At 47.3% G+C, this 10,289-nt stretch overlaps 1 long non-coding RNA gene across 1 annotated transcript; it reads left to right on the top strand.

The window, feature by feature from the left end:
- Positions 1-3,325: 3,325 nt before the first annotated feature.
- Positions 3,326-5,846, top strand: LOC142567962 (uncharacterized). Its single transcript, XR_012825327.1, has 2 exons — positions 3,326-3,473; positions 5,544-5,846. It is a non-coding gene; the product is annotated as an uncharacterized LOC142567962 (long non-coding RNA).
- Positions 5,847-10,289: the final 4,443 nt, after the last annotated feature.

Below are 10,289 nucleotides of genomic sequence, written 5' to 3' on the forward strand. Positions count from 1 at the left end.
GATACGATCTCTCCAATGCTATTCACAGCGTGTTTACAGGTGGTATTCAGAGACCTGGATTGGGAAGAATTGGGGATAAGGGTTAATGGAGAATACCTTAGTAACTTGCGATTCGCTGATGATATTGCCTTGCTTAGTAACTCAGGGGACCAACTGCAATGCATGCTCACTGACCTGGAGAGGCAAAGCCGGAAGGTGGGTCTAAAAATTAATCTGCAGAAAACTAAAGTAATGTTTAACAGTATAGGAAGAGAACAGCAGCTTACGATGGGTAGTGAGGCACTTGAAGTGGTAAGGGAATACATCCACTTAGGACAAGCAGTGAGTGCGGATCCGGATCATGAGACTGAAATAATCAGAAGAATAAGAATGGGCTGGGGTGCGTTTGGCAGGCATTCTCAGATCATGAACAGCAGGTTACCATTATCCCTCAAGAGCAAAATTTATAACAGTTGTGTCTTACCAGTACTGACGTACGGCGCAGATACCTGGAGGCTTACGAAAAGGGAAAGGAAAAGAGCAGATTGGGTGAGGGAACAAACGCGAGTTATTGATATCTTAGTTGAAGTCAAGAAAAAGAAATGGGCATGGGCAGGACACGTAATGAGGAGGGAAGATAACCGATGGTCATTAATAGTTACGGAATGGATTCCAAGGGAAGGGAAGCGTAGCAGAGGGCGGCAGAAAATTAGGTGGGCGGATGAGATTAAGAAGTTTGCAGGGACAACATGGCCACAATTAGTACACGACCGCGGTAGCTGGAAAAGTATGGGAGAGGCCAACCAGGCTGCTGCTGCTGCTGCTGATGATGATGATGATGTAAACCTACGTCATGGGGCGCCCCGGCATTGCACCATCTTCGGGATCGGTCCACGTATGGGGAGTTTTTTGTCTACACATGGATTCCAATTCCGGGGGAACTAGCCTTAAACAGCTTCGGTGTAATTCGCTGTAAAATTGGTCACGTCTTCTTATTTTTAAATAATTAATGACGACGACGAATGCAGGAGCAGTGCCACGAGCTCGTTCGCGCGATAGCGCCCACGGACGCCAACGAGCCAGCTGTGGAAGAAGACGATGGCGCTGGAGCCAATCCAGATGATGATAGTTTTGCGTGAACACACAGACACGACCCTGGGGGAACGAGCGCTTAACAGCTTCGCTGTAAAAAATCTTAGTACACCTAAGCACTTGTTATGAGTTTGAATGCGAAAGCATTAATGTACAACTGAACGCCGCTGAGCGGTGCTTCGAGTTATGAGCGCGATAAGACGCTTGGCCAACGCCTCCTAGATTGCACAAGGCCGGTGCAATATGACACGTGACGTAATGCAACGTTGCCCGCGTGCCATGGAATCTAATGGGGACACCCTCGAGTATGTGACGGTGATGTTGACCATTGCATTCGCCACGCCGGGTTTGGCAACCATGATCTCACAAATTAAAGTGCGAAGGCCAAGGAACCGCACGTTTAGCCCAGTGGGCAACACACGCGTCTTCCGAACGTGGGTTACTGCATTCGAAACTCACTGCCGCCAATGTCTTTCCTTTCTTGTTTATTCTTTTTTCTTTTTTTTGTTTCTTCATAGCGATTACCGAGGTGAAGCTAGAACGCAGGCGAGAGCTTGCGCGGCCTAGGAACCCGCTGATAACACAGTCTTCCGAGAGCGAGAACAGGTCGACGTGATAGGCGGTGATGCCCCTCCCTTTCCCGTCGAGTCGCGCCTTCCTGTAGCCTTCCTGTAGGGCTGGCTGCCACTCCGACTTTATCTCGTAGCACCCACTTCCTAACACTTTGTTGCACCCTCTAGGCATCCCGAGCCTCCACATCCTACGGAATATTATCGGAAAGAAAAGTAATGGTTTTTGTGCCTCGGATTACAACGTGCTTTGACAGAAGGGACCGATACTTGTTTCCATTCCCGGTTCTCAGAATCATACACGCTGAAGGATTTGGCCAGAATGCACGGAAATCAACTCTCCGTGGCCCGTGTCGTCTGTCCTCCTCATTTCAGTCATGTTTTCGCACTGTCTGCCATAGTATGTCGCCCTGTCAACAAACTCAGCAAACAACCACGTTCAAGCTATCCAGCTTGTCCACCAGGGCAGTTACACTGCCGGTATTCATCACTGGTGTACGTAGGGACCATAAGATGAATCTGTCCGCGACCACCTACACGGTGACGTATATATTTATAGGCTGCCTCTCTTCGCCAGCGAAGCAAGCTGGGTTCACACAACGGAGCAAATTCATCGGGCGAGCATCACATGACTGAGCCACAATGAACTACACCGCCAGCAGCTTATCTGCTTCGTACTTGTGTGCGCAGTGATTGGGCAACGCTTAGTCACCTAATGCTCGTCCGCACAATTTGGTCCGTCACGTGAATGCAGCTTGAGTGTGTGCCTGGAAGCGGAAACGCAGCGCCAAAAAAAAAAAAGAATAAAAGAGAGAAAACAGAGGATGTGTGCCACTGAAGCTCACTGGTTTCTTCGATCGATTGCCAGTGCTGCCTTCAGCATTCTTGTCGCTTTCAACGGGAGTCTTTCTCACATGCTTAATTTTCCTGCACTAAATGGAAGGCGAACGCATTAAACCATGGTTTAATATGGGAGAGTATTTCAGCAGTATTGGAAGACTAAGCAAGTAAGTCGCGCAAAACACGAAGGAAAATGTTGCGAGCTCATCCGCTTCATAGTGCAATGCTTGGCATCTGCAACACACGGTCGGGGTTGTCCGCTTTCTCGCAGATCGTAACGGAGCAAAAGGGTTCGATCTCTGAGGCCACGTGCTGCCCATCTGCCGCTCGCGAGACCCGCGCCTTGCGTTCCTCGCGAGAGAAAGACAAGCCGCTTGAAAATTGTCGCGAACTGTACTAACACGGGACATTGCTAGTTGATGAAAAATTATCAATAAACTTTGACTTATTGTGGGCTACCATCAACCTGTGTACTGAAGCATCGGTAACCGTCCTTCGCAACCGCTGCCGCATTCTTCAGCCACGTGATGAGTGTTGGGCAGCTGCGAAGCAGTGAAAAAGTTTACTCCGATGAAGCGTGTTAATGATTAAGAATGGCCACTAGTCAAAAGAAGCCGTTCCAGCCCAGAGAGCGATGGCCTTGCGCTGCCGTCTGGTTTTCTACCACAAGGATTCAGAGGTGGCCTGCAATGGCATGGTTCAATCCCATACATGATGTTCTGAGGGCAGCAAGATAAGGATGGTGACCAAGATAGGAATGCCTTGAACATGTTTTGCTATCGAGAGGAAGGCACGGCGCAAGTGGTGTTCCGATCCAAGCGTCCCTTCCCAACTTTGCAGCCCGCTCCGCCTATGCGTGGTCGACGGTGGGGACGGCGGCTCTGCTGTTGGGCGCGTCCTGCTGGTGTCACGCGATCCTCCGAGATGGCGCTGACAACAGCGCCCATTGTTCCTCTCCTCTCTAAGCCATCGCCCCGCTGGCATCCATCAAAGGTGATAGATACAATCAGATTTTCGAGCAAATATTCTATAAGTATATAAAAGCCTTTGCAATTAGGCATAACATCAGCACTACCCACGAGCAGGCGAACTGCTAAAGCTGATCTTGTTCTCACCCAGAGAACCAAGAATTCCACTACAGTCGAATTGCAGTCATAATATTTATCGATATAAATCAACTGACACGGTTTGTTATGACATTCTTGTAGAGAAAGTTCCCAGGAGTAGGTTTATTGACGAATCTTTCGATATAATTACGCTTGGCCTTTCAAACAGACGCTAAGGTGTTACAATGAAAGACTTCACTTCCTCACCACTACATACACAGAAATAATTATACCACAGGGCACTGTTCCACGGTGTGTCCTTTTCAGTTTTTATATGTAAATTATTTCCGCATCCCTTCGCCTAAAGTATAGCATAGTTACAAACAGTACATGGTACAAGCACAGCAAATGTGTGCCCAAGTCAATATTTTCCGTCGCATTTCGACGGGGGCGAAATGCGAAAACACCCGTGTACTTGGATTTAAGTGCACGTTAAAGATCCCCAGGTGGTCGAAATTTCCGGAGTCCTCCACTACGGCGTGCCTCATAATCAGAAAGTGGTTTTGGCACGTAAAACCCCATAATTTAATTTTAAATTTAATTTTAATAGTTTCCGTATCGCGGAAACTGTACAACGTAGGGGAGTTGCTAGCGGCGCCAGCTCACTGTATTTAGCTATGGCCGCTCATTCAACAGCATGCACTTCTTCGGTCGTGCTATTGTGCGCGGCCGACCACATGTGAATTCAGCTGAATCATTTTCCATGTAAGCCACAAGGAAAAAAAAAACAAAGTCAGTTGAGGCAGTTTTCACGTTTCGTTATGCCTATGAAAATATTGTTTGGAAATGTAATCACAACCTTGCCCAAGAACAACAGAATTTTGAGTAGCAGCTGATGTAGGCTACGCTGTTTCAGCGAAACAGTTTAAGAGTGACTGAGAGCACCTAAGGAATTTCTACGTATAAGTGCGAAGACAAATTTGCTGTAAATGACCTGCATTTATTTATTTACTTATTCATCCATTCAAAACGCCGCAAACACTCTATCGACTTTTTTCTATAGACCGTCTATAGACTGCGAATAGACAAAAAGAAATAGAAATCTTATCGACTTTCGTCTATAGCAAGTCTATAGACAAATAATAGCGAAAATAGAGACTGTACTGACTTTCGTGTATAGGTAGTCTAAAGAGCGGAAGTCGACAAAGAAACAAACACCTTGTCAACTTTTTTCTATCGACCGTCTATAGACTACGAATAGACAAAAATAATTAGAAATGTTATCAACATTCGTCTATAGGAACTCTATAGACAAATAATAGCGAAAAATAGAGGCTGTATCGACTTTTATCTATAGGTAGTCTATAGAGGGGAAGTAGGCAAAAAGAGAAACAAACACCTTATCGATTTTTTTCTATTGACTGTCTATAGAATGCGAATACACAAAAAGAAATAGAAACTTTATCAACTTTTGTCTATAGACAGTCTTTAGACTTTGTATCAACAAAATTCTAAATCTATAGCAAGGCAAAGTCGTCTACAAAAAGTCTATAGACTTTCTGTAGACAGTCTAAAGTCATTTTTGTAAATGCAATGATTGGCGAACTGTCTTATTCGCGACGACATGCAGTTAGGCAAATCAATAATACATACTAGAAAAACCAAAGCACCAATCACGCTCCGTTGTGGAACGCTGGAAGCAACTGGAATAAAGGAGGAGTTGTGGTGTTCATGGTGCAGGTGTTCCTGTTCAAACTTGATTATTTCGTTAGGAAATATTGGCTTGCCGTCGCCCGACTGCCCCGGAACTTATAATTTCATACCCGCCTCTGTACTGCGCTTGCGGAAAAATCGGTGAATTTGCTCGGTCCAATTTCGCTGATATTGGCCTGCGCACTTCGACCCTCGTCACCGTGCTCGAGCGAGATTGTAATCCAACGAACAGTTCTTTTTATATATTTTTAAAATAAATGTATGACCCACAGGTGGGTCGTTGATTGACATTTCACCCTCGCAGTGCCCCGACCTGCCAGCGTGCTGCCCTTCTGCGCGACGCTGCGGTGGCTGCTCGATGCCGGAGAATCGCACGCAGCAGCACCGCCGCGAGCAGCGCGCAGTTCGCCACGTGCATCGCCTGCTGCAGCTGCTGCGCCTCCAGCGATCCAGTGTTGCCGAACGGGGTCACGTGGGCTACTCGTTCTGTAGAAAGAGCACGCGTGCGTGGCCGCCACGTCTATGCTAACGCTTTTCCTTTCGTGATTCGTCAGTTTTAGTTCTTGTAGTTCTTTATTACATCAATAAATATGGTTTTGATTGTCTACTCGCGTGACGTCTATGCTAATACGCTGTCGTTATGCGAGAAGAGCTGAGTTCAAGCTGTGCCGAAGTCTATCCTGTCCTATATCCTAACTATCAACACTCGCGAAAAGTGAGCACAACTACTGAACTGATTACGGTGTGTTTCGCGGTCGCGTACATGTATGCGGCGTTTCAGTAGTTTTACTGCGCCAATGCGTCAAACAGTGTTTTGTTAGGAAAGTAAGAGATGGAGCAACACAGCAGTTCTAGCGCAACTTTGACGGTGTCCATCAGGAAACCGGTACCACCCTTAGAATTCGATCAAAATGAATATGCCTTTCAAGAATGGCGGCAATAATACTTAAACTACAATATGTGCCGTATAAAGCAGTCCGTTCAAAACTTCGTTAGAGATTTTTTTTTTGGTGAGTCAGTTATGGAATTTGATTTCTCGTGCACATATCAGCCTCTTCGATTATTCCTGTTGAAGGATTGGAATTACGTTAAAATGGCGCAGGCAACTTTTTAAAAAGACTGTATAGTCTAAAACATAAACCTGCCATAACGCGCCCAAACCGCTGCAGTTTCTAAGTGAGTCCATTAAGGTTTCGCACTTTTGACATGCGTGCAGAGAGAGAGAGAGAGATAAAACTTTGTTATGTCCTTGATGGGGTTCAGGGGGGGCGGAGGTCGGGAGACTAACCCCCAATCCCCCCCTTCCTCAGACGGCGGCCAGTCCTTGATTTCTGGCGGCGTCTTCGGCCGAGAATAGACTGGCCTATCACGAGGCATGCTTTTCATTTGCGCTTCTGCGTTCCCTACATGCCAATGTGTGAATGCTGTATTATGCGTCAGCTCGGATGTGTAATAAAAGCAAGCCCGTTGTGGGGTACGTCACGTGTTATGTGAATGTGATGAAACGCTGACATCTGTGGGAAGCGTCATCTGAGTGGAAAGCGACGCCCCATTACGCGGTCAAGCGAAGGTAGAGTCACTGCCATCGGGTACCGTGACAGCAAGGTGCATACGCGAACGTTGGTGAACAATCGTAAGCGCAAAATGCGTTGCGCAGAGTAATGGTTCTGCAAGGGGATTTACTCGTAGTTAAACAGGGTGCCGCTAAAAGTGCGAAAAACAAATCGCTAGCTCGTGACTGAAGCGAAATGAAAGCGTCGCTTGATGATAGCAATAGGTTACGGAAAAATCTTGCAATTTTCGGCCCACCCAACAGCGCGACCGAAAGTTGGACTAACTCTGGAAATAAAGACCTGACCTCTTTCCAGAAGGAATTAGGCGAATCTATTCCTCCATACAGAATTGAGCATGCGCACAGGGCAGGAAAGTTCGGCGGAAATAACAATGGACCAGTTATTATGGTATTAATAATTGCGAAGATTAGCGACGCTTGTTGTGTCTGAAGGCGGAAGTTGAAAGTGTCACAATAAGTGATACGCGAAGATTTCACCCCTTGTGTTCGGCATGCACAATCACAGCTGCTGCAGCACAGAAGGAACGGCGGGGGGGGGGGGGGGGTGAGGGGGTTATTTTAGCTTCACTATGGTAAGATGCATGGGTAATCATAGCATGAGAAGCCAAGAAACAATCACACCAAGGAAAACATAGGGGAAATTGCTTGTACTCACTAATTCAATTAGAGAAATGATAAATCAATGGAAATGAAAGTGGGTGAAAAAAAAACTTGCCGAAGGTGGGGAAGGATCCCACGTCTTCGCATAATGCGCGCCATGCTCTACCATTTGAGCTACCGTGGCGCCGTTTGCCCATCTGCTTTGTTGGCTATTTAAATTTTACTGCTATAACTAATCCTGGGAGTGTCAGCCAGCGTCACCACTCGCAAACATTGGCGGCGGATGTGGCACATCCTTTCTCCCGCAGGAGTCACGAGCCCGTGTCCTTTTTGGGTGAAGGCAACTGGTCAATAACCCCACATATGCTACCTTAAGGCATCAATGTTGCCGGATTCGAGAGCCTTGTTATGTTGTAAACGAGCATTATTAATTTATCATTTCTTTAGCTCAATTAGTGAGTACAAGTAATTTTCCCTATACTTTCCTTGCTGTCATTGTTTGTTGGCTGTTTATGACGTGATTATTAAAAATCGGGCCCCTTGGTTAGCCCCCCCCCCCCCCTTTCTCACCCGCCGTGGTTGATCAGTGGCTATGGTGTTGGGCTGCAGAGCACGAGGTCGCGCGATCGTATCCCGGCCACGGCGACCGCATTTCGATGGGGGCGAAAATACCCGTGCACTTAGATTTAGGTGTACGTTAAAGAAGCCATATCACATTGGAATATCGCATGGCATATGATGAGATTAAGCTTAGGTTGGAATTCATGGCCACATTTTGACCAGAAAGCTACAGCGCCTGACAGCTTTGACCTACGACACTGACCCTGCCGAACTCAGGACGAGGGTTCTCTTTAAGGCTTACTCAGAACATTGCCATTGTACTCCAGTGACCATTAAGCAATCAGTGATTTCCATGAATATAATGCACTAGAATAGTGCACTATAATAACGCGCGAGAGCACAGCCCTTGTGAAAGTCAGACCACCGACCTCGGGCTAAAGAGCCCATAACGCTTCTTGTTTGAAAATGTTGGTGATACTTACAACGACAGCAAGCGAGAAATGCGATAAAATTTATACGATAAGACAAAGGACAATGTCTGGCTATTTGACGACTTAGCAGGCTGTCCGAACATAAATGCACGAAGGGGCAAATATTCTCAACAAAATGTGGCATATGTCTGTTGCAAGAGAAGACTAAGCCCACTTTAATATGACAATGTCAAGATGCAATGATCTACCAGAATCGCAATGCAACGCCCAGCCTGAGCCGTAGGGAATGTGGACGTTGAAAAAGCGAAGGGGTTGGAAGCTGATAGGAGCGTTATCTGGTCTGCGGTCGAGATAAGCAATACACGTTGTCAGTATTTGTGGGGAAAAAAAGAAATAGAGGGAGAACGCGTGGCGGTGTTGTTACAGGCACAGTTGTAACTTTTGAACGTCTGACACAGCTGGGCAAAATATCAGGTGGTAGTAGATATTGTAAAGCTTTATGATGATTCGCTCATTCAGGCTATGCCGCCATTCGTCGCCCGCCGTTTAAACGGGGATGCCAATAAAAATAATATCGATGGGTGAGTGCTTCTTGAAGTGAATGTAAACGTTGGCGCGTAACATCATTGGGCGGATAATTTATCGGATACGGATGATGGTGCATATGGTTTCTAGTAATCATCAAAAGCTGTTAAACGCCGTGGCCGAAGACCTCATTCACAAATGCCAACGCATCGCACTTTAATGGGTCCATAATCAGCCCCATGTAAAATTTTGGTTATACACCGGATTTCGCAGAGTCGTGTCCAAGGAGCGTTAAAATACCACAGGAATGTTAGTAAAGGTGAGTGCTAGCCTTGATATATCCAAATGATATGTCAGACGTAAATCAATACTGCGAGAAAGCGACTACATTTAACGCAGCAGACACTCCCTTTCCTCACCTCGCTTACAGCCCCCACAAGGCAACATCAGCGGCTTCCTATGGGAGGGCACAGCTTACCGCTGTAGTTGAAAAGGAAACTGCGTTATCCTTGCGTTCTACCGGTGCTAACACGTGGGGCAGAAATTTGTGAGTTTAACAAAGAAGCTCGAGACCAAGTTAAGAACTGCGGCGAGAGAGCCATGGAAGGAAAACTGTTAAGCGTAACGTTAAGAAACAGAAAAAAAAGCGGTGTGGATGAGAGAACAAGCGGGGATAGGCGACATTCGAGATGACATCAAGAGAAAGAAATGGAGCTGGGCAGGCCAAGTAACGCGTAGGGTAGATAACCTGTGGACCATTAGAGTTACAGAATGGGTATAGTGAAGGGGAGCGCAGTCAAGGACGGCTGGAAACTAGTTGGGATGATGAAATAAGGAAATTCGCAGACGCAAGTGAGAATCAGCTGGTGCAAGAGTGGGGCAACAGATCGCAGGAAGAGGCCTCCGTCCTGGCAGTTGACATAAGACTAGGCTGCTGCTGGCGATGTTGATGATGGGAGGACAGCCATTTTGGTTGGCCTGCAGACGGCCATGTAATAGGCAAGTGACTTTTGCCCGTGGCTGCGACTGGTTGGCTCAGAATTCTTCGGTTTCCATCACCCTGTGCACTTTCAGAATCGCAGCCGTCTTCGCGTGGAGTTTCCATCGTGCGCGCAGTTTCTTTTGCGTGTTGTTTTTCTATTGAGTGCGAGCGGCGGGGTGGTGGCCGCCTTCCCTGTCGCAGTGTCCCGACCCTGCAGCGCCGCTTCCCTGCTCGACGCTGGAGGACCGCACGCAGCCACGCGGCCATGTGGTTTGCGTCGGGGAACTGCAGCGGCCGAGTCTCGACGACGCGGCCGCGCACAGCGCGCAGCGACGCGAGGAGAACGCGCTGTCGTGGCACGGCCGCGCTTGTTTGCCT

The sequence above is a fragment of the Dermacentor variabilis genome, unplaced genomic scaffold (assembly GCF_050947875.1).
Source record: "Dermacentor variabilis isolate Ectoservices unplaced genomic scaffold, ASM5094787v1 scaffold_15, whole genome shotgun sequence".
Taxonomy (NCBI): domain Eukaryota; kingdom Metazoa; phylum Arthropoda; class Arachnida; order Ixodida; family Ixodidae; genus Dermacentor; species Dermacentor variabilis.